Source organism: Mesoplodon bidens, assembly GCF_964165515.1.
Source record: "Mesoplodon bidens genome assembly, chromosome: 20".
NCBI classification, from domain to species: Eukaryota; Metazoa; Chordata; class Mammalia; order Artiodactyla; family Ziphiidae; genus Mesoplodon; species Mesoplodon bidens.
The window spans coordinates 16736148-16761811 of NC_138181.1; the positions used below are offsets into that span (position 1 = coordinate 16736148).

The 25664-nt window shown below is 39.3% G+C and overlaps 1 protein-coding gene across 1 annotated transcript in view; it reads right to left on the minus strand.

Moving 5' to 3' along the window:
- NRG1 (neuregulin 1) overlaps positions 1-25664 on the minus strand; it is a gene marked incomplete at its 5' end in the record, with an annotated part of 1032208 nt that overhangs the window by 344278 nt on the left and 662266 nt on the right. The gene's annotated exons all lie outside the window — the stretch shown is intronic.

Sequence of the window (25664 nt, forward strand, 5' to 3'; positions counted from 1 at the left end):
TTGAGAAAATTATGTCTCAAGCATCAGCAGCTGAATCTCTTCCCTTTCTTCGTCATTCTGTGGGCTATTGTTTTTGTCAACTAAAATGTGCACACACACAGACACACCATGCTAATGTATTTATTTTAACAAGGGATTTATTTTAGAGTATTAGTAAAGAGAGATAAAATGACTTTGTGTGTGTGCTTGTGTGTAAGAAATCTATAATACTGAAAAAAATCTAATATCCAATTTTATTTCACATATTTGACATTTTGTAATAGTTATCAGAACATCTTGGTAAGGTAGTTCTTTACAATTGATTAAGGGAGTGTTGAATTCTCAGTTTTTAAAAATTCAACAAATACTTATTTAGCACCTACTAAATGCCAGTCACTTTGTGTGATGCTGGTGATACAAATGAGTACAAGATAGATACAGGCCCTGCGCTTTAGGAGCTCCTAGTATAGGGAAGGAACTGGATAGGTAAACAGGCAATGATCACAGTGCCATGACCATCAGTACCACGATGGAGGAAGTGGGCATTGTGGGAGCAGAAAGGTGGGTGCCTGATCCAAACACAGATGGTCAGAGAAGGTTCTGTGGGAAAAGACTGCCACCTAAAATGAAATCTCAAGAATGAATAGGACTTACCTGAAGGACGTTGGGTGGGGGGAAGAGGTAGTAAAGTACTTCTGGAATGAGGGATCCCAGGGACCTCCAGGGAATATAGCATTTTTAAGGATGTGGCCTAGAGTGGGGAAGGGTAGAAAGGCTAAGGGGAGAAAGGACAGGGGAAGGAGCAGTGAACAGTAAGACTGGGAGAAAAGCAGCAGCTGTATTGGGAGGAATTGGGAAGAACTACCAACGACACACTTGAAGCAATATCACTCTAATTACAGAGAAAGGGTTGAAAAGGCATAGGCCAGAAAGAGGGAGACCAATTAGGCAGAAGGTTTAGAAAGTCAGGTGATAAATAACAATGGCCTGGACTAGGGTAATGTAGCAGAGATATAAAGAAATACTAACAGCTATTAGGAGATTCAGCAAATATCAATATTAAGTCTGATCTTTACAGAGTAAAAATGTCTTATCTCCACTGACATGGTTCTTTGTAGGACCATACGAAAGCAAAGCATGACAAGCATTACAAGAGAATCACAACTGCCTCCTAGAGTTTGTTGAAATGGCATTTGGGCTGTTTTCTTGCATCTTTCCTTGGGATCTTGACTCTTCAACACAGCGGGAGGGACAGTAAAGCCTACAATGATGAGCTGGGTGGATACTGTAAGACAGTTTTGCAATAGAAAGAGCTTATTGATTTTGACAAATAAATAAAACGCCCTTTGTAATTTTGATTGCTAAACGAACAATGTGAGTTCAAGAGGGTCAACACGTGGCTATTTCCTAATATAAGTTTTAAAGAGTATGGGTTTTGGTTGCCTTGCTATGCGGGGAGGCCCATAAACATTTATTTCTCAGAAGCCAGAAAGGTACATTTAAAGCGAGAGAAAATTCCACCTTCAATGTTCCCTTTTCCCTAACATAAAACTCACTTCTATGTTCCAAAAAGAAAACTTTCTCTTTTTTTTAAATTGATTTTTAGTATTACTAATTTATCATCTAAAGGTCATCATGAGAAAAGTCAGAGAGCTAAAAAGAGAATTGGTGAGGGGAAAAACCAGTAACACTGAGATAGTATTCTGAGAAATGAAGCACTTTGGTTGGGGGAGAAAAACACTCTTGCAATTGGCAGCCAAATGGATAAGTGGAAAGTCTCAAAAACATAAGGTATCTCCCCTTCCTCGGGTGGTCTCCAAGTCCCTGCATCTGGAAACAGAGCCTGAGGAGACAACTCCATTCTGTGACCATATCCCTTCTTTTTTTGTTCTTGTTTTTGTTTGTTTGTTTGTTTAATTTATTAATTTATTTATTATTTTATTTTTGGCCACGTTGGGTCTTTGTTGCTGCGCACGGGCTTTTCTCTGGTTGCGGCGAGCGGGGACTACTCTTTGTTGCGGTGCGCGGGCTTCTCATTGTGGTGGCTTCTCTTGTGGAGCATGGGCTCAAGGCTCGCGGGCCTCAGGAGTTGTGGCACGCAGACTCAGTAGTTGTGGCTTGCAGGTTCTAGAGGGCAGGCTCAGTAGTTGTGGCGCACGGGCTTAGTTGCTCCATGGCATGTGGGATCTTCCCAGACCAGGGCTCGAACCCGTGCTCCCTTCATTGACAGGTGGATTCTTAACCACTGAGCCACCAGGGAAGCCCTGTAGATTTTTTTTTTAAAGGCCATGCATTGGTGGTTCTTTACCCTATCAGACCGAATGTCCTCTTTTTACAGTAGTTTGTAAAGCACCTTAACTATCTCAAAATGAAGTTTGTAGGTGCTATATCTTATCTACAAAGTTACCTTTTTAAATAATCAAAATCATGCCTGTCTCATAGAAGAGAAATAGGGAAAAAATTGTAATAAACAATACAGTACATATCCATAATTCTTCCACAATTCTACCAGAATTCTACAGAATTTCTTTTCATTCTTTTTTCTTTATTCTGTTCTGCAGCAGTGAATTCCAGCATTCTGTCTTCCAGGTCACTTATCCGTTCTTCTGTTTCAGTTATTCTGCCATTGATACCTTCTAATGTAGTTTTCATTTCAGTTATTGTATTGTTCATCTCTGTTTGTTTGTTCTTTAATTCTTCTAGGTCTTTGTTAAACATTTCTTGCATCTTCTCGATCTTTGCCTCCATTCTTTTTCCAAGGGCCTGGATCATCTTCATTATCATTATTCTGAATTCTTTTTCTGGAAGGTTGCCTATCTCCACTTTATTTAGTTGTTTTTCTGGGGTTTTATCTTGTTCCTTCATCTGGTACATAGCCCTCTGCCTTTTCACCTTGTCTATCTCTCTGTGAATGTGGTTTTTGTTCCACAGGCTGCAGGATTGTAGTTCTTGTTCTGTTTCTCTTTTAATTACCTTTTATTAGAGTATAGTTGATTTACAACACTGTGTTAGTTTCAGGTGTACAGCAAAGTGAATCAGTTATACATATATATCTATCCACTCTTTTTAAGATTCTTTTCCCATATAGGTTATTACAGAGTATTGAGTCGAGTTCCCTGTGCTATACAGTAGGTCCTTATTAGTTATCTATTATAGTAGTGTGTATATGTCAATCCCAATCTCCCAATTTATCCCTTCTTAATGCCACTGTAGCTGCTGAGAAGATGCTTATTGGTGCATTCATTAATTCAACAAGTATTCATTAAATACCTCCTGAGAGCCAGGCACAGTCCCAGGCTACAGGAATGTGATATATGATGGAGGGCAAATCCCTACATCAGAAATTTTGCTTAATAATAATCAGTGACACATCTTCTTTTGGCTTTGGATGATGGCATATATTGAGAAAGTGATTAGATCAGATCTTGGTCTAATAACCTAACTAGTTATGACAAGAGTGAGGCTTTTCAAATGTACTTTATTCATTATAGATAACATTCATATCCCTTAAAAGTTCTGCAACTTATTCTAAGGAATAGACTTGCAATATTTACATAGTTGAAGCTGCTGTAGCAAATACATCAAAACGAACGATGTTGAGATGGGTCATGCTGATTAAGGTTGATGAGAATTCTTATTGGAAATTTCATTTCATATTTCTCATTCACTGAGTTATACCTGTCTTCCCAGGTCTATTGGGCATTAAAATCATCCTCTAGGAGTCTTTTTTTCCTCCAAAGTGGCTCAATCACAAGCTTGGAGAGACAGTGGGCTTCCTAATGCCAGCTCAATGTAGATCTACATAACGAGGAATGTCACCAGGCTAAAAGCTGCTGTTTTAGCACAAGAGCACAAGTGGCAAATTCATTCTCCACTTTTATTTCAATTTACACAGACCTATGAGGAAACACGTCGAGACTTAGAAAGCCCCCAGGATCTTTATCTTGGGAACTTTTCAAAGTCAACCATGACATCCAGCTCTTTTTTCTTTTCTTTTGAAAGATTTGTTTCATCATGTGACCATGGAAAGCACTGGCAAAATGAAAACCAAATTAATTGTTGTAGGAACAGGGTGTGGGTTGGGGCATGAACTTCCTTAGGGTTAAGACCCTGTAGGGACGCTCTTCAGAATAGGCCTAGTAGGTAAATATCACTTAATCTTAGAGGTGCTTCCCAAAAGGATTCCTGGGAATCACACGTGGTCATAAGCATGGGCCTTGGTGTGGCTCAGAATATATCCAACCACTATGGTAATCCAAGCAGCTTCTCTTTGAGATCAGATGGGCCCAGGTCCAAGGCATAGAGGTGTTGTGTACATCTTTTCAAACTTTCATCTTTTTTGTCAGCTGGACATTATTTAATAATACATTAGAAGACCAATCATTGTTCTTAAAATACAGCGTCTCAAGTCAATCTCAAGTCAATCCGATTAGCTCTTTCTCATGTTCTGTACTTCAAAGCCCTTGTTGATGACCTCATAATAGTCCCATCAATAAATCTTATCGATAAAGCCATGCTCTGCATACTTGATTGACAGAAGAATAAGAAACTTGTTTTGCTATATCCTCCTCTTATTTTGTGGACCATATCTTTTCTTGCATTTAGAGATAATTGATTTTTAAAATCTAGAAATTACCTGTATTCCTCAAATATAAGTTCTACATGCAATAAAAAGTCTTCCTGAAGTCCATCAACTCTTAGTGAGGTCTCAGTTTCTAACTGATAGGGCATGTAACTGTCTGTGCCACTTCTCTGGCTCTTAGCCTGTGGTATTTTAAACTAGCATTTTCTTTTTTATACATGAGTTTTGTTTCTACAATTAAATTGCCAGCTTCTTGAGGGCAGGCAGTACCTACATCTTGATTTCCTTTGCATCTTCTGCTCACAGTACAGTTTAATCACAGGGAGATAACTATTTGCTGATAGCAAAAATTGTAAAGTTTTGAATCTGTGTTGTTCTAGGACTAGGTCAAGAGAAGGGAGTAAAGAGAGATGATAAGGAAAGGACAAAATTATAATATGCCGTGAATTCCATTTGCTTTATTCTTCCCTATTTCTGCTGGGCCCTGCAGGAGTCCTGTCTCTGTCAAAATCAGGAGGACACATTTTAAGTGTTCAAGTAGACACACTATTTTTTTTTTCTTGTGTGATATTCTGATTTTTTTTGAATTTTTATTTTTTTATACAGCAGGTTCTTATTAGTCATCAATTTTATACATATTAGTGTATACATGTCAATCCCAATCTCCCAATTCATCCCACCACCCCACCCCACCCGCCACTTTCCCCCTTTGGTGTCCATACGTTTGTTCTCTACATCTGTAGACATACTATTTTTATAGGCACTAGAATATAAACTCCATGAAGGCTGGGGTCTTCTCCATTTATTCCTTGTTGTGTCCACAATGCCTAGAACAGTGCCTGGCACATAGTAGGCCCTTAATGAATATTCGTTGAATAAATACAAAAGACTGAAATAAGACTCTTTCATTGAACCCCCAAAGAATCACTCAATGCAATACTTAACATCATAGAATAGCTGAGCATGTAGAGGTTTTAAAGATAATCTAGTCTTATTTCCTTAAATTACAAAGGCAGAAACTGAGGCAACGGAGGAAGGAGACTAGATTTCCGAACTCTTAGTTCAGGTCACTGATTTAGTTTCCCTTTTACATAAATGCTAACGGACTAAAGAGACAGGTTTCTTATATCATCTTCTTCCAGTGGGAGCTACAATTGCCTGTGAAGACGTGTGCCAGTATAGGTACAATGAGGTACTAGGCACGAGGAAAAAGGAAAGAAGAAAAGCGAGGAGGCTATTTTGGAGACAGAATTCAAACTTCCCATTAGGTAATACGAATCGGTGATCTTTTATTGTTCTTTTATTGTTTTCAATTAGCGACGTTTTGATCTACTGTATTATTTTCCTCTTTGACAACAGCAAGGTGGAAAAGACTGGTGTCAAGTAGTTGATTTCATTTGTGAACAGAGTGGGTGCTTTCCCTGAAGGCGAACATGATCAGGCTGTTTACTCTTGGCTGTTTTGCTTCTTGTTATCTTGCTCAAAAAGAGACGATAAAAGCTATAGATAGATAGGCACCAAATGGTTTCCTCTACAATGAGGGGTATGTTCAGAAACCATTACACTCTAGACTTGGAAAAACTATTGGAATTACTCTCTAGAATGGGGTAACTTTCAAATCCCATCAAGGTGGAAATGTAGGCAGAACAAAATAATCTAGATTCATAACAAGCCTAAGGTAAAACAGACTTAGAAAAAAAATGGTGGTCTTCTTGGGTTTTCAGAAAGAGTGTCCGTCTTACATTTGAAAGCTAATATTTTCCTCCGCCACACTCCCCCCGCAAAACAAGACACCTTCATATTTGAACCACTGGTTTGGGAAAGAGAATCAAAAGGTGATAATGTATCTGCTTTAATCTCTACCCTCCAAGGTTACCATAGAGAGCTCAACTATTGGATCATGATGTTAATCAGTATCACAGAGCTTGGTCCAAGAGCAAACTAAAATGGCAAATCTTCAGACTAGGCTTTGGACCTTGCATTAGTCCTACCAGGAGAAAAATCCCTGTGAAGTCTAGACTGAGCCATGGGCTGTTTAGTCCCCATTACCTCTGAGTGAAAGAATCCTTTCTAACTTTCACTATTATGATCAGTGCATTCATTGTATTGATTGTTTGTCATTGGTATTACTCTTTTATACTCGTAGCATCACTTACAGTTTACAACGCACTTCATATACATCTCATCCCATCGGTGAAAACAGAACAGGAATCATTATCCAATTTTCCAGACGAAGAAAGTGAGGCTATGCATTCACATCGCATACCCAGCTCACATGGTTGGTAAACAGCTGACTTCTAATCTGGAAATCTTTTCTCTACCCTTCACTGTCCCCAAGTACCATGGTTGATTCTGTAGGCTGATACCCTGTGATGGACCAATCCATTGCCAGATCGTGTCTAAAACCACAAAGGGTGGTTTAGTGAAAAGGCACTGAGTCTAAGTTCTGACTTTGCAATTTTCTTTCTGTTGCCTCAGACAAATCATTCAATTCCTGCTTCCCCATTTATGAAATGAGAGATTTCCACCAGCGGTGGTTCCCTAACCTGACTGTGTATCAGAATCATCTCAAGGACTTTTGTAAAATGTAGATTCCTGGGTTCCATGTTAGCCTCTTGAATTTGCGGCTGAGACTTAGAAATCCATATATTCAAATGTTTTCAAAGGCTTCTCATGAAGCCAGTTGGGTGGCTGAAAATCACTAGGATCCCTTTAGCTTTAACAGTCTGTTATTGTGGGTTTATTACCCATTAGGTAGGTCTAGTTTGTAAGGGCCATCAGTCACAGACGAGGGAGCAATTCACCATCCTGGGAAGTGGATGGAGTCAGGAAGGAAGTTTTAAGCTAAAGTTAAAGAAGAAGGTTTTGTCATATACACAAGGAGGGAAGGGAGAAACACCTCATGGCTAGCTGGGGGAAAATTAAGGAGTACAGTTTGACTAAAGCATGTGCTTTATCCAAGAAAATGACTGGAGTGAGAACAGAAAAGGACACTGATACATGTAAGATTACAATTTTACGAGTTTTAGGTCAAATCAGAAGGTCCTTTGTGCACAGCTTTATCAGCTCTCTTCTTCACTATGTCCATCTCTAAATGAAAAACAACAATAAAATTTTAAAAGTCACCACCATTAACCATAAAAACAGCAACACATCATGTCTGGTTCAGCCTGTGGACAAAAAAGGTGGAAACCTCGTCTAAGACAATGGCAGGATTTTTTTTTTTTTAAATAACACTGAATACAATCTTTAGAACAACAGACAACTTTCCTTGGCAAAACTCCAAAAAAAGGAAGAAAAGAACAAAGAAAAAGGCTGACAGTTACATCCACCTGACTCTGATTTATGGTTCTGGAGATAGTCTCTATTCCTGCCTTGAAAGATGAACCTACTGTTTCCTTATAGTGGCTCAGGGGCAAAAATGATAAATTTATCTCCATTTGGATATATCCATTTAGATCATCTCCATGCTAAATCTCAGTGTGTTAAGTTCATGGGTGGGAAGAAGGAAGAAGAAGAAGTTTGGTGTCACATTACCTCACCAGGTATGACTAGGAAGCCCTCTGGTGGCTCCCCTCAGTGACTAGTCTCGGTGGAAAAAACATGTTTACCTGTTCCTTGTCCCCTCCCCTACTCTGCTTTTATTTTTTTCTTTTAAATACATAAACTCTTCCATTCCACCAATATGAGCTTCCTGAGGTGTTTGTTATCTACTCATTTATTGCTGAATATCCAGTGTCTAGAACAGTTGTATGGGATAGATTCAAGAAGTATTTGTTGAATGAATCAATTTGAGTCACAACTTGGAGCACTTCTCACCATGGTAGGGAGAGCTCTGTTGGCTTACAGAACTAGCTTTTCAGGTCAGGCTGTGGACATTCTGCAACCAAAATTTATTCCTTGGTAGTGTGGTATCTAAAACTTAGGTGGCAAATATTTACAAAGAAGTCAGTTAAAATCTTGAGAAGCACTTTCTTAGGTGGATTTGCAAACCTTAATCTTATCTCCAAATAGGCTCACCCAAGGGTGGGAGTTCTAAGAATTGTGGGTAATTGAATCACTCTGGTATGATATCCTAGTTAAAGAAACTCCACTTTTTCAGCCTAGTACCTTTCTTTAGACAAAATGCAAGCTCTATTGTTACAGAAGGCATTGTCTTCTGAATCAATTTTCAAACAAGCACAAAGGTATTTTGGCTTTACGCAGGTTGTATCATTTATTCAGTTATGAAAAGTGAATTGTAAACTATTTTACAAATGTTAATTATTATAATTATCTACTCCCCAGCTGATCCATCTTTCTCTTCTGTTTATTTCTTCTGACAGAACTGGATTCTGCCACCTATTAACTTGGTCACCTTGGTGAGTTATCTGTTCTGTCTCAAGTTTTCATGTGTAAAAATGGAAATGGTAATGATGATCCCCACCTGATAGGGCTGCTGTGAGGATGAAATGACATAATTCATGCAAAGCTTCTAGAACGTCTTTCGAATTATAAGAACATAGAGTTAATTTATTGTTATTCATCACACCACCAGCGACCCCCTGCCACTTTCCCCCTTGGTGTCTATACGTTTGTTCTCTACATCTGTGTCTCTATTTCTGCCCTGCAAACCGGTTCATCTATTTGTTGTTAAAATAGGAGGGTGGACCCAATTCATGTCTAGAATACAATTTCATCCAGGGAACCATCAAGAGCTAAGGTCATAATAGAAAAGAGAGTGTGATCTTCACTGTTTTCAGGTCTTCAGAACAGTATCTGGTGTTAAGAGTCAAGTGATTTTAAGGCATCCCCGCTGCTCTTCTATTGATTGGCATTATAGTCTCTTTTACTTTATAGAAAAAATATGTCAAGAAGCACCTAAGAATGTTTGGAGATTTCATTGATCTTTCACTGGCTTTTCGACCCAGTAGGTGGCAAATAGCTATATGTTAAATGTGAAGGAGTGATGATACGTTCTCAACGATTAAAAGTCTTCAAAATCTATGTTCCTTCAAGAATCAGGAAAAAACAGGAACAATCTCCTCCGTGTGGAAACACCCTCAGGTGGTATGAAATGGAGCTATGTTTTATTTCTTCTTCATTGGAGCTTTTATCCTAATGCTGGGGTATTGCTTTTAGGGTAAAATTTGGTGCCTACCACAGTGCCTGTCACAGGGTAGGCATTTAATGCAGAAATGAAAGTGCCGCTGCTATAGGGAACAGAGGCTGTTTCATCCTAAGAGCCAGCTTCATGAGCAAGAGTCCTGTACACATTTAAAGTGCTCTGTGCTTACTTTAATGCTCTCTCTCCATCTCGAAATTCTTAGTAATTTTTGAATAAGGGGCCTGGCATTTTCATTTTGCCCTGGGCACCTTATTAAGCTGCCCTGTCATTCTTCTTTCTCCCTTATCTCTCCATGTCATCAATCGACCTCCTAAATATCTCTCAAATCAGCACAATTCTTTGCGTTTTCATTGTTGCTGCCTTCATTCAAGCCACAAGGGACCCTCATCCGGATTGGTATGAGACCCACTAGTTGTGTTATTGTCCAATACAATTTCCAGAATCTACTCATTTTAAAACCTAAATCTGATTCTATCACTTGAATGATTAAGTTATTAGTTCAGCAAATATTTAATGCTTGTTCTAGGTATCATGCCAGACACTAGAAGAGCAATGGTGATCAAAATCAGACGCAACTAGAGGTAACTTCAAGAGAGGATTAGTACTGATTTCTTTCAGAAAGAATGGCTTGATATTAGCCACGATTAACTAAAATGCATTTCTCTCTGATTACATCACTTTGATAAATCCATTGGTTCAGAGACTAGGTGGAATTGGGGAGGAGGGAAGAAGATAAATAAACATTTAAAAAAGATTTCACTCTGAAGACTACACAAAGAAGCCAAGTCCCTCTGTGGCTTTTCTATAGCACAGTGAGTAACTACAAATTCCTACTATGGAAAAAAATTCCAGGTCAAAACCATTTTGCTCTATGACTGTAGATCTAACTGATGAGTTGATGACTTGCTTTAGTGTTGCAAACCCAAACCTTATTCCTGAAGGAAAAAAATCTGGATAATCTTATAGACATCCCCAAGGGCCACATGGGGCACATCTGTGCAGAGGCAAGATGGTCTTCTATTTAGATAAAAGTACTGTAACCATTTCCATTCCTCTAATTTCACCCAGCCTCCAAAGCATTTAGCTCCATTTCTCACCCACAGAAAATGTCGGTCCTGGTTGGAAAGCAGAATCTCAGTATATTTGTTATGCATTGCTTATCAGAAGCTTGGGTAAATGCAGAAAGAAAGGACACAGGGGAAGACTGTCAAAGTTAGAAAGTGTCCCTCTATTTCTTGAAACTCTATCCTTGGGTGAAGTTGGACCACTAGACTACTGAACACGTCGTGTACACTAGGCAAGTCCTTACAGAACTGCTTTAATTCAATTTTGCTTTAATGTTATGCCCTTGGCTTTTGTTCAAGGTTTATACTAGAAATCATCACATGAAATTCACTTCTGCATTTACTGTAAACGTGTGGTTGAGGGCATTGTCCATTATATCACTCAATATGAGCTATTAAGTCCCATATGAGAAAACACATTCAAAATTAATTTTAGGAAATAAAATGGGCTCCTTGTTAAATTGATACTCCAATTCCTTTCCAATAATGAAAGATGAATTAATCAGGATTTTTTTCTATTTTAAGTGTCAGAGCCCTACTCAGACTTACTCATCAAAGAAGGGAATTTGCTCACTCTCATTGATGGGAATGACTCTTGGGTCATGGACAGAATCTAAGAGCTGCAGCCACCAGGCTTCAGGGCTCAGGGACAGGAGCCAGGACTCAGGACACAGGACTGGCTCTCTCTCCACTGGCCCATCTTCTCTGCTTCATTTTATTTCTTCCTGTTAGAGACAGGCCTGTTCCTCGGGGCAGGGAAGGTGGCCAATAGCTTATCCTGATTCATATTTTTCCAACTTAGTATCTTAGTATCTAAACTTTCCCCCCACCAAAGTCTGTGTATCAACCCCTGGGAAGATTCTCACTGATGCCAACTCTCTGAGATGGCCTGATTCCCACTTCTGGATAATCACAGTGTCAAGAGGATGGGGTACCGTGCAGAAGGGTAGGTGATGTGGCATGCTGATTGACAGCCCCAGACAGAGGGTGGAGAAGAACCCCCATAGCCACCACCAAAAGGAAAGAGGAAGCTGTTAACAGAAGAAAAGCATAAGAAAAAATGCAGGGCAGACAAAAGACAACAGCCAGAGCTGTCCATGAAAAGAGCTAGGACATACAGTTTGTTTTCCTTTTTGCTCTGAGTACTAGGAAGCTTGCAGGCAAATATGAAGCCCAAACCAACAATTATACTGACCTTTCAGCTTAGATCAGTTTTACCTCTGATTTTCTATTTTATTTTATAGCTTTATTCTGTTTTTACAAGGCTTTAAATGTCTTTTTGAAAAGAAATGACAAATAATTTCAACAAACCACTGTGATTATCTCATACAACAGTATTTTGTGTTAGTTTGCTGACTCTTAAGATGCAAATGTGAAAGCAGAAGTACCTGATTCTTGAAAATATAGCTAAGAATAAGGTTCATAGTAGGGTAGCATGTCTGTTAAAAAGGGAAAGAAAAGAATTCCCTGGCAGTGCAGTGGTTAGGACACAGTGCTTTCACTGCCAGAGCCCAGGTTCAATCCCTGGTTGGGGAACTAAGATCCTGCAAGCCGTGCAGGCAGCCAAAAAAAAAAAAAAAGGAAAGAGAAGAATAACTAAAGCCTGGTCCTTAACGACTGACTGGACGACTGTTGCATCCCTAGGCCACGAAGGTACTTGGGGTGGAGGCTTCCTTACAATGAAAGGAGAAGCTGTTCCTTGAAAGAGTGTAAGGTACTTCATAAAAGAAGATGACAAAAATGTAAGAAGAAAATAATCTATAAGGTCTACAGTAAAGAGCTTTTTTTTTTATGAAGTGCAATTGCAGAACTGCCTGAGGAGTTTTAGAAGAATTTCCAGAAGTTCAGAGGCAGTGGATGGAGTCACCTGCCCCTGACCCTGGAGGTCTTTCCTTCCCAGGGGACACCCACCACCACTGCTCCCAATCCTAGGGTTTTCCCTTCCGAACTCTGGCCCACACAGGGGCAAAATCTTCTCTCTTGATCACAGCTGAAACAGACTTGAATGTCCAGGAAACTTTAATAATAACTAAGCGTAACAAAGAATGCTATTATCGAATATTGAACTCACTAAAGTTTTGCAAGAACACATGTTTGGCATGCTATCATTGAAAAAATGACCCAGGCCCAGAGACATCTCTCTTTCCTTCCAGCCTTCCTCCTAACTCCAAGCTTCTCTCTTGAATTTTCTTCTCACCATAGGGGACTATCTGTCTGGAAATTCTGGGGGCATTCCTACACCTAAGTCAAACCACTCATTCCAACACTGCCTCACACCCAGGGTTCTGCTGTTGAGCTCCTGGGTTCAGTCTCACTGAGGGACTCGGGGTGCTTATTCCTTTCAGAAGATGCTCCGTTTTCCACTCTCCCGATCTTACAGAGACCCAGCCTCGTGGCTTACTAGCTTTGCCTTACAGCCTAAGATAAAATAAAACCTCAGCCATACGATACACACCATTCCTATCCCCCAAGAACTCTATCCATTCTCTCAGTAAGGTTATTTTTCTTATTAGGACGGTGAAATTAGAGGAACTATGCCAAGGGTAAAGAAGGCCCTCTGGGTGGGATAGTGGGAAGCAGAGGTGAGGCATCACTCATTTTGTTCGGCTTTATTTTGTTTTCGAAGAGACTCCACGATCACATATATGCTCTTCCTCCAAGCAACAGCGGGAACTAAAGTGTCGCCATTTTCCTTGCATAAAACCTAAAGAGTGAGTGGGACACAGACAGGTTCTCGAGAAGAATGGTGTTTCTGCAACTCTTGGGTTGTCTGACCATCAAGTCTCCCCTCCTCTCTCTAAGGCGTCATGGTGATGCTCTAGTCATTATGTGACGTGGTTAATGTAGGATAACATTAGGTTGTGGGAAGTTGAAAGCAAGCAAGCTGGGGTATTTGAGAGCAACAGCTCAGATCACGTTATCATGGCTTTTTTTTTTTTTTAATGTTCTTTACTATTGGCCCCTGGAAAGTGACAGTACATCTAATAGGCAATTGGGAAACAGAGTATTTCTTACTGCTTCCAATGAAGTGAGCCTGTTCTATCACACAGAAGGTTTATATTCAACTTGTTATCTATAAAATGAGAGGTTCAGACCGGTTGATTTCCACCTTCTTCCTTTTAGGCTGTGGCTTTATTTCACTTAAACAATGCATGCTTATTTTAGCAACAATAAGAGAACTTTAAAGTGAGGAAAAAGTGCTGCCCATGATCTCACAATATCAAAAATATTTCTCCTAGAAAGTTTTTTGTTATTCTCCACATGCAGTTACATGTTTGATGTCATATAATTGATTTCGTTATATATTCTTTATCTTATAAGCATTTTCTATGCTTTTCTATCTTAAATAGTATAATTTTTGTGGTGCATAGCATCCCATTAAATTAGCATAGATTGAATTACTTAATGTTCTCTCAATGTCAGACATTTGGCACTCATTTCTCTCTATTATACCTTGGGCATACAACTTAAAAAAATACAGTTTTTGGGCCTCCCTGGTGGCGCAGTGGTTGAGAGTCCGCCTGCTGATGCAGGGGATACGGGTTCGTGCCCCGGTCTGGGAGGATCCCATATGCCGCGGAGCGGCTGGGCCCGTGAGCCATGGCCGCTGGGCCTGCGCGTCCGGAGCCTGTGCTCCGCAACGGGAGAGGCCACAACAGTGAGAGGCCCACATACCGCAAAAAGAAAAAAAAAAAAAAAAAAAAAAAAAAAAAAAAAAAAAAAATACAGTTTTTGAGTTATTTCCTTTAGATACATTTTTAAGAGCTGGGTCACTAGATAGACGGATGTGCATGTTTTATGGCTCTTAAATCATATTGCCTAATTGCTCTTCAGATGGGATGAACAAATTTACGGTGTCAAAATCAAGAGGTGAAAACTCCGGTTTCACCACGTCTTTGTCACATAGGTATATTTTAATACTTTTGTTCTTTTGATGAATATATGGCCTTTCACAAATGATCAGCTGCCTAGCAAAGATGATTCTTATTTTTGTTTTGTTTTTCTTTGCCGTCTCCCCCTCCTTCGCCCTTCTCCCCACTTCCCTTGAATCAAATCATAGTTCTCACCCTAACATCTGTGCTACCCTGACATGTACCCCTGAGGGCTTATCACGGCTTGTCACCTACTCACAGAGATTAATTTCTCCTTCAGATGTTTGTCCTTCAGCTTCCTTTTTGCAAAAAGAAAGCCTCAGGATGTAGTGGTCTGCCTCCCCTGAAACTGATCCAACACAGAGACCTGCTGGCACTTGCTTCCCCCCTCCTCTTTACACTTGTGGTTCCAGGGGATGGGTTTTTCTCTGCTTATGGTCCCTGCAGACACCTGACCTTTCCCAGTAGGAACAATGGAAATGACACCAGGATTTGAGTGACTGAAGCTTCAGTTCTGGTGGCAAGTAATCCTCACAGCCTCCTGTCCTAGGACGAAGTGAAAGTAGGAAGAATTTGCATTTTCCCCAAATTCAAATGCAGGTGATGGTGGAGAACTGTGAGCTCTATTTTACCTACATTCAAGTTTTGAAAACTTTTTAGACTGTTTATTTTGTCCACACTCTCCATCAACTCTCCTTCTCCCAGCCCCACACGTGACCTGGCATAGGACTTTGGAAAAGGTTACACATACCAAATAGCATAGCTGGAGCTGGGCAGCAAACTATTTACGTAAAATTTGGAAATTGACATGGTGATGGTACATAATCCATCGGTGAGCCAGAGGAGGAAGGGTAGAGAATGTTTCATACACAGTAGGCAGGCAGCAGAACCCAGGTTAAAGGTACAGTCAGGGGCATCATATTTTTGGTAAACAGTATCTCTCGTTTATCGGTATATTGTGTTCAGCGGTAAGTAAAAGAGACTCAAAACAGAGACTTAAACAAATCATGGTTTTAATTTTTCTACCAGAGTGAGAAGTCTGGAGGCAGTCTGGGGTTGGTATGGCGGCTCCACAATGAACTCTAAGACCAAGTCCTGCTAATATGCTGCTTCAATCTTCTTAACTTGAAGACGTCAAGTTAAAAGCTGTATCTTTAAAGTTGCTTCATGGTTCCAGCATGGCCTAGGATCCTGATCCAGGTGAGTAGAAGGAGAATGGGAGGAAGATGAAGGATAATCTTCACATCAATATACTCAGTCTTCCTTCTTCAGGAATCCCCAAAGTCTCTCCCAACTCTCACTTATTTGTCTTTGGCTAGGAACCTAGTCCCTTGACCATCCTGATCTGCAGCAGACGTTGAGAAATGTCATGTTTTTAACCTGAGTATGATGTTGCCCCCATAAAACCAAGGTTTGGTTTGCAAGAAAGCTGTGGGGAATAGATAATGGGTACACAAATATCAGTCTCTATCAAAATTGGTGATATGATTTATTGAGCCCTTCTTTTAAAAAATCATCCTACTAGGGTAAGAATTCCTTATTGTGTAAAGCTCAATCCAAAGATCACCTAATCATAGAATGCTGGTGGGAGGAACCTCGAGAAGGTCATGTGTCCCAGTGCAGGAAGCCCCCTTACGGCATCTCTGTCTGATGTTCATCCAAACTTTGCTGGAACAATTCCAACACAAGGAATCTCACTAGTCCACAAAGCACCCCCTTTCCTTGTTGGCAGTGTTAATTATTTAAGACAATAATAGTAATGAAAGCATGTAATAACACACTGATGATAGTTGCTTCTATTGAACCATAATATATGTAGCACACCTATGGGTCCTGGATCTTCCTTTTCTCAATCCTTTTCGTAGAAGAGCCGTTCAAATTACTGAAGTCGAGTGTCATGCTCTCAGCTCTGCAGAATATTATTCGTTCTTGTAACACTTCATTTGCTACCAACATGGCTTGGATACATTACGTGACACTTATTTTTTTTGCCATTTTCAAATGCGTACCATTATTTGCACAGAATACATGTTTTAAACCTGTGTGTATTCTTCTCCGAATTTGTTCTAAAAATATTTTTGCCAGGTCTTTGGTTTCCCCTCCTAGTCACTCCTTGATTTTCAAGCTCACTTAAAAAAAGAAGAAAAAAAAACCCAAAAACAAGAGCATACTAACCTCAACAAAAACTCTTAAAAATATTTCCACTCACCAGAGTGAGGTGATGCTTTTATCTGTTGCCATTTGCCAAGCCATGTCCTTTTTTCCTTCTTTCCTCTGAACCAAAACTTTTCAGTCTCTCTCATCTTTCACTTCATTTTGCCTCTTGATCTTCACTCTTGGTGTCTGTCCCCTACACCTGTCATTTGTCCCCTGCTTTGGGGTCAGAGCCCCTCAGTTCTGTTTAGGTGAGTCCTCGTAATCTTTACTTCTTCCTTAAGTTTTAAAAGAAGTAAGACTTCGTCATAGTTCCATTCTGATATGTTACAAGGATAAGCTTTTTTTATGTCAGAAAACCACTTCTGGGTGGGAATCTAAAATTTCATCTGACAAAGAAATTAGGGGGAATGGATTTTACCAGCATTACTGTATCAGCATTGGTTAAACAGAAAGTTATTTTGAAATTTGAAAATATGGCAGGGACTTCCCTGGCAGTCCAGTGGTTAAGACTCCGTGTTCCCATAGCAGGGGGCACAGGTTCGATCCCTGGTCGGGGAACTAAGATCCCGCATGCTGCATGGAGTGGCAAAAAGAAAGAAAAGGAAGGAAGGAAGGGAGGGAGGGAGGAAGGGAAAGAAAGAAAGAAAGAAAGAAAGAGAGAGAGAGAGAGAGAGAGAGAGGGAGGGAGGGAGGAAGGAAGGAAGGAAGGAAGGGAAAGAGAAAGAAAGGAAGGAAGAAAGAAAGAAAAAGAAAGAAAGGAAGAGAGAAAGAAAAAATGGCAGGCAACCTGTGGCTTAAATAAATCACATCTCATGTCATCTTCCTTCCAAAAAGGACAGATGTGGGCACTTTCTCAAGATACCCTCAAGGCCCCTGGTTGTGCAAGAGAGAGTGGAGACCTAGAGAATATAGCAGTTCAGCAACCCAGCCACTTGATCAGGTTCCAGGAGAGAACATCCCTCTTCTAAATACTTACTCTCAGCAATCAGTATCACAGTGACTTTCTAAAGTAGGATTGTTCTTTATAAAGGTTGGCAAAAGCACAGGAAGAGGCTGAGAGAAATGCCAGGGGGCAAACATGGCAAAAAACAGGAGACCTGGAGTGCTGGCGAGATGCTTTCTTTCTCATCCAGGTTCTTCCCCGACCCCTCACCTCACAGTCAATGACTGAGGAGGAGAAGCAGCCCCACAGGAAGGGGAAGAGAGAACACAGCTCCTCAGATAGAAAAACCAAAGCCTGAAAAATAAGCAGTGAAGAGGGCACAGCCTCACATCCCTGGAAACTCAAAGTTCGCTTTTTAAGGACAAAAGCCTTGATCCATTTCTTCCTGGGAACCCTGCCAGTCTTTCAAAATAGTAAATGACATGATAGAGTAACACATGGAAAAAGCAGCATAGGAGATTTCACTATGGGTTGTCTGCATGTCTGCATATGTATCTCACAAACATGCATGTTACAAGTGTATACAAAAGAGAATGAGATACATAAGAATCCTAACAGGAATCTCTGAGGGCCATGTTAAGGGGTGATTTTAGTGATCTCTATCATACCTTTCTATACCTTTCCATCTTTCTATAGTTTCCAAATTTTCTAAAGTAAGCTCATGTCATATACACACATCACATATACATACACACACACACAATGGAATATTACTCAGTCATAAAAAATGAAATAATACCATTTGCAGCAACATGCATGGACCTAGAGATTATCATAGTAAGTGAAGTAAGTCAGACAGTGGAAGACAAATATCATGTGATATTGCTTATATGTGGAATCTAAAAAAAAAGATACAAATGAACTTATTTACAAAACAGAAATAAACCCACAGACATAGAAAACAAACCTATGGTTACCAAAGGGGATAGCAGGGTGGGGAGGGATAAACCAGGAGTTTGGGATTAACATATACACACTACTATATATAAAACAGATAACCAACAAGGACCTACTGTATAGCCCAGGAAACTCTACTAAATATTCTGTAATAACCTATAAGGGAAAAGACTCTGGAAAATAAAAACTATTTATATATATATGAATCACTGTGCTGTACACCTGGAACTTACACAACATTGTAAATCAACTATATTCCAATATAAAAATAAAGTAAGTTCATGTTATTTTTATAGTTAAAATTACTACTTGACAAGGTAGGAGCGGGGGGTGAATGAAACCTATAATACACAAGGAAAAAAAACTTGATTTACCATCTATTGAGCCAGGAAGAATGAGAGAAAGAAGAAATCAAGAAAGACAAAACTGACAACTCTTTTAGAATAGGGTGGCATCTTCTAGTTCATCCACTTAACCCCCTACATTAATTAGTAGGTGAAGAAATGAATAGAGATACTTTTAATGGAGAGGAAATTAACTTCAGTCTTTCTCTTCCCTACTCAGAAGTTGTTACTGTTCACCTGAGAAAATGACTGTGAACTAACCTAATTAAAATAAGCTTTTCCATTTTTTTTCCATTGGAAGTTGTGTTTTTTTAAAATGACTCATAGGCCTGTAGCTGTATTCTGACATTCTAGTCCATTTAATAATAGTCAAATGCATAAAGTTCTGAAAAATAAGAGTTTTGAGGAGTAGCTGACCTCATCTGATGTTAAAAATATATATAAAATATAGTGACCCAAACAGTGTGGTATGAGCTTATGAGTAGAAAGACAGAAAAATGAAATCAAACGGAGAGTCTTGTAAAAGCCCTACCTGTGAAAAAGAATGTAAGTATATGATAAACGTGCCATGGCATATCAGTGAGGAAAAATTAATCATTTAATAAATGTTGTTGAAGTAATTAAGTAGCCTTCCACACCAGGGGTAAGCAAACTATAGTTTGCTGGCCAAATCCTGCCAGCTTCTTGTTATATACAGGCTTTATTGGAATTCAGCTATGCCCATATGTTTACGAGTTATCTGTGGCTACTTTTTCACGGCAGAGTTGAGTAGCTACCCAAGACCATGTTGTTTACTATTTAGCCATTTATGGAAAAGTTTGCTGACTCATGATCTAGAGGAATAAAAATGTTGAAAATCTACTTCATTTTTATAACCAAACAAAATCCAGATGGGTCAAAAAGCAGAATAAAAAAAGAAATCATAAAAGTACAAGAATTCATTATTTCAGAGGTATTTTTTTTCTAAATAATACTGGAGTGGAAAAGCCCATGTGTGAAGAATGACAAATCCAACCACATAAATACTAAATAAAAGATGCAAGTCAAAAAAAATCCAAATAAAGACAAGAGGCAAGTGGCAAACAAACAAAATATATGCAACTTATTGTGATGAGAAGGGCTAATTTTTCTAGCCTATACAAAAACGTCCTCTAATCAATAAGAAAGAGGCTATCTATCAAATAGAAAATGAACCAAGGCTATCAAGAGGTAGTTCAGGGACTTCCCTGGTGGCTCAGTGGTTAAGAATCTGCCTGCCAATGCAGGGGACACGGGTTCGAGCCCTGGTCCGGGAAGGTCCCACATGCTGCGGAGCAACTAAGCCCCTGCACCACAACTACTGAGCCTGCACTCTAGAGCCCGCGAGCCACAATTACTGAGCCTGTGTGCTGCAACTACTGAACCCTGTGCGCCTAGAGCCCGTGCTCCGCAAAAGAGAAGCCACTGCAATGAGAAGCCCGCATACCACAACGAAGAGTAGCCCCTGCTCGCGGCAACTAGAGAAAGCCCACATGCAGCAATGAAGACCCAACATAGCCAAAAATTAAAAAAAAAAAAAAGAGGCAGTCCAAAGGAAAGAAGATACATTTCACTGTTAAACATGTGAAAAGAAGCTTGAAATCAGTCACAGCAAGAGGAATACAAATTGAAATGTCTGTGAGATGCCATTTCTCACTTATCAGCTGGTCAAATATTAAAAGTTTGGTAACAAACAATGCAGGAACAGGCATTCTCATACATGATTGGTTAGAGTAAAACTTGGTAAGTCTAAAGAGGGCAATTTAGCCTTATTTATCAAAATTTTAAATGCAGACTTATACCTCACAATTCCAATTCTGAGAAGTTCCATAGGTATACTAACCCGCATTAAAAAAAAAAAGTTACAAGTACAAGGATATTCATTGCAAATTGTTTGTACTAGGAGAAGACTGAAACCACTCAGATAGCTACCAAAACAATACAATAAAATACAGCACACCCAAACATGAAATTATCAAAATACCATGCATTAAAAATAATAAAAAAACTATGTATGTATGATTTGGAACAATCTCCAAAATGTTTTGTTAAGTGAAAAAAAGCAGGATGTGGAAGTATGAACTTGGTGTCTTTTTTTATTTTATCTTTTATCTTGCACATGCATAGATTATCTTGGGAAAGATAAAAACTGGAAAGGAATAAGCACAATTTGGTATATTCATATAGCTATTATATATATATATATATATAAACTGGAAAGGAATAAGCACAATTTGGTATATATATATTATATATATATATGAAAACTGGAAAAGAATATATATATATATATATATATCAAATTGTGCTTATTCCTTTCCAGTTTTCATTCTTTTCCACACACACAATGGAATATTATTTAGCCTTTAAAAATGAGGAAATCCTGATATACCCTACAACACAGAGAAACTTTGAGGACATTATGCTAAATAAAATAAGCCAGTCACAAAAAGACGAATAATGTATGATTCCACTTATATAAGATACTCAGAGTAGTCAAAAATCATAGAGACAGAAAGTAGAATGGTAGTTTCCAGGGGTTGGGGGTGGAGAAGGGGAATGGGTAATTCTTAATGGGGCTAGAATTTGAGTTTTATAAGACGAAAGAACAATGGAGATGGATGGTGGGGATGCTTCAAAGCATTCTGAATATATTTAATGCCACTGAACTGTACTGAAAACAGGTAAGATAGTAAATTTTATGTTATGTTATTTTACACAATAAAAAGTTTAGAAAAAAACCTGGAAGGGAACCAGGTGCTTAAGGAAAGAATGAGAGGAGACTTTTCATAGTATGTTTTCTTGGGCTTTTGGATTTTGTACAAATTGCATGAATTAACTATTTTATGTTTGAAAGTTTATTTTTTCCAACCAATCAATCTATGCACACATATATGTATGCGTGTGTATTGTATGATCATCACTGCATTTTAAAAACAACATCACCAACAAAAAAGACCAGTCAGAAGTATGCCAAACTACAAATAACTCAATTTCGTTTCTTTTTATGGCTGAGTAATATTCCATGGTATGTATGTGCCACATCTTCTTTATCCATTCATCTGTTGATGGACACTTAGGTTGCTTCCATACCCTGGCTATTGTAAATACAGCTGCAATGAATATTTTGGTACATGACTCTTCTTGAATTACGGTTTTCTCAGGGTATATGCCCAGTAGTGGGATTGCTGGGTTGTATGGTAGTTTTATTTGTAGTTTTTTAAGGAACCTCCATACTGTTCTCCATAGTGGCTGAGTTATTTGTAGTGAGGTGGATGGACCTAGAGTCTGTCATACAGAGTGAAGTAAGTCAGAGTGAAGTAAGTCAGAAAGAGAAAAACAAATACCATATGCTAACACATATATATGGAATCTAAGGAAAAAAAAAAAGGTCATGAAGCACCTAGGGGTAAGACGGGAATAAAGACACAGACCTACTAGAGAATGGACTTGAGGATAAGGGGAGGGGGAAGGGTCAGCTGGGACAAAATGGGAGAGTGGCATGGACATATATACACTACCAAACGTAAAATAGATAGCTAGTGGGAAGCAACCGCATAGCACAGGGAGATCAGCTTGGTGCTTTGTGACCACCTAGAGGGGTGGGATAGGGAGGGTGGGAGGGAGACGCAAGAGGGAGGAGATATGGGGATATATGTATATGTATAGCTGATTCACTTTGTTATACAGCAGAAACTAACACACCATTGTAAAGCAATTATACTCCAATAAATAGGTTAAAAAAAAAAGTATGCCAAAGTGATAATAGCACTATAGGTGCTATTGGCTTGTGGGACTATAGGTGCTTCTTTTTGTTCCATTTTTTTTTAAATTTACATTTACAGTATACTTCACCATTTTTAGTGTGCAGTTCTGCAAGATTAACGTGTACAGCTGTGTAACTTTCAAAATCAAAATATAGAAAAGTTCCTATAGTTTCCTTATTCCCTTTTGTGGTCACCTCACCCCAGTCCCTGGCAATCATTGATCTATGTTCTGCTATAGTTTATTTTTTATCTTTTTTTATAACTGAATTCTACATTTGGGACTCATTTGAAGGGCTTGGGGAGAGAGAGACAAAAATGAACAGAGACAGAGAGACAGAGAAAGAGATCTTTTTTTATCATTTGCCAAATTGCTCTTTACTAATCTTGTTCCAATAAAGGCCTATCTGGCTAGTGGGAAAGCTACGTTAGCAACGAAGTTGACTTATTTATCATAAAATTTATCCATCTATGAAAAGACTCCAGGACTACAGACTTGGAGCCTAGAGCTCCCATTAGAGAAATTACACCAGTTTTCTAAGTTTTATAACCATATGTAAGTAAATCTCTTCAGAGTGGAAGGAAGTTCTTCAGGGGATGAGTTACAAGAAGCCCTTGTATTTGTGTGTTGATCGATGCATTTTGGTGCACTTACACAGCCATTATGTCAAAGGATGCCCACAGCAGTGCAGGAAGGAGGGGAAGGTAGATGCTGTTCTTCCCATTTGAGAGATGTAGGAAGCGGAGTCCTGAGAAGCTGGTTGCTGACCTGAATATCATCTCCATTGTTCTTTTTTAAAAACTTTTTATTTGATATCAGAGTACAGTTGATTAACCATGTGGTGTTAGTTTCAGGTGTCCAGCAGAGTGATTCAGTTATACATATACATGTAACTATTCTTTTTCAGAATCTTTTCCCATTTAGGTTGTAACATAATATTGAGTGAAGTTAAGTCAGGCAGAGAAAGAGAAGCATCGTATGATATTGCTTATATGCAGAAGCTAAAAAGAAATGATACTTTTTTACAAAACAGTTTTTACAGATAAGTTGTAAATGAACTTATTTACAAAACCGAAACAGACTCACAGACTTAGAGAAGGATCTTATGGTTACGGGGTCGGGGATGGAGGGCAGGGAAGGATGGTGGTGGGAGAGATAGCTAGGGAGTTTGGGATCGACATGTACACACTGCTCTATTTAAAATAGATACCCAACAAGGTTCCCTATAGCACAGGGAACTCTGCTCAACGTCATCTCCACTGTTCTTAACCAAGCATCGCTTGTCAGCTTGTAATGAGACTTTGAGAAGACATTTTTACAATATGGAAAAAGTGTGAAGATTCAGACAACAAGGCATATGTTTATGAGGGGCCGAGAGGAATACAAACAATCAGGATTCACTCAGACTAATGGACTGAAGTCCCAACAGCGTGGGCAGAGTTAATTGCACACCCACCGTGTGAGAGGACGGGCGGGGGCTCATGGGGTCCTTGATTGGCTAATGAGAGCCCCTCTGCTCTGGTCGAAGACCTGCCGGGCTTCCTCCCCTGGAAAGCAGGGCTTTGAGTGCTCATGACGTCCTCATGAGCAACTGTTACACAAGAAGTGCCTTTGCTGTCTTAGAAAAGAGTTAAATTTGTTCTACCATCATTTCTTTCTTTTTATTGAGGTATAGCTGCTTTACAATATTGTGCTACTTTCCACTGCACAGCGACGTGAATCAGCTATATGCATACCTATATCCCCTCTTTCTGGGATTTCCTTCCCATTTAGGTCACCACAGAGCATTGAGTAGAGTTCCCTGCGCTATACAGCAGGTTCTCATTAGTTATCTGTTTTATACATAGTAGTGTATATATGTCAATCCCCATCTCCCAATTCATCCTGCCCTCCCCTCCCCCCGCCCTTGGTATCCATACGTTTGTTCTCTACATCTGTGTCTCTATTTCTGCTTTGCAAATAGGTTGATCTGTACCATTTTTCTAGATTCCATCATTTCTGATTTTTCACTAGATCTTCCATGACATCTGTACCACTTCTGCTTCATAGACTGCATCTTTTCAAGTATTTTGCAAGATCTTTTGCTTTGTAATCTGAGAGTGTTTACTTGGCACGAGATTGTGAAAAGTTGCGCTATTCTTTAGGAGAGACTCTTTACTTTTGATTTCTCTTAGCAGAAAAGGAAACTTAAAAGATCGTGCTTGTCCCAGTAGCTCATGGTACACCAGAATGTATTTCACAGACACAGTGCAGTATCTTAACCATACAAAGAGCATTAGAGCCAAAGTACCACAAAGTGCATTGCAAAATATTAGATAATGACATCTCATGCCTAAAGCCTTAAAAAAATAAAGCAATAAAAACCTACTTGGCTGAATAACACTTCTTCACGACATTGCATGTCCTGTGCATATCGTGAATGTAGAAAATGTAAAAAGTATATCTGTGCTGTTGAGTAAATAATATTCAGTAAATATTTACTGGGTGGTATTTATTATGTGCTGAATAGCAATAGACACAACAGACGCGATGTCTACATTCCCAGAGTTTATAATCCATCAGGGAGTCAGATATTAATCAAATACTCAAGTAATTACGTAATAACAATTGTGATGAGGGCTATGACACACAGGGAGCTGTAAGAACCATATGTTAGTGATGGTTTTGGAGGTCAAAATGACATAATACCAGCAATTCAATAGAGTTCAATCTATAGTGGGTTAGAATGGGGACTTGAACCAAATCAGGAGGGGGATTATGGCCAGGGCAGACATCCCCAAGAAAGTGATATTTGAGCTGGAGGGTGAGTGGGAGGTAGCTTTGTGATGGGACATAGGACGCCTCTTAGGCACAGAAAGCAGCCTGAGTGAAGTGAGGGAAGGGCTTGGAGAGGGCAGCAGGGAAGCAGGAATGGAGCACAGACTGAGAGGAAGAGC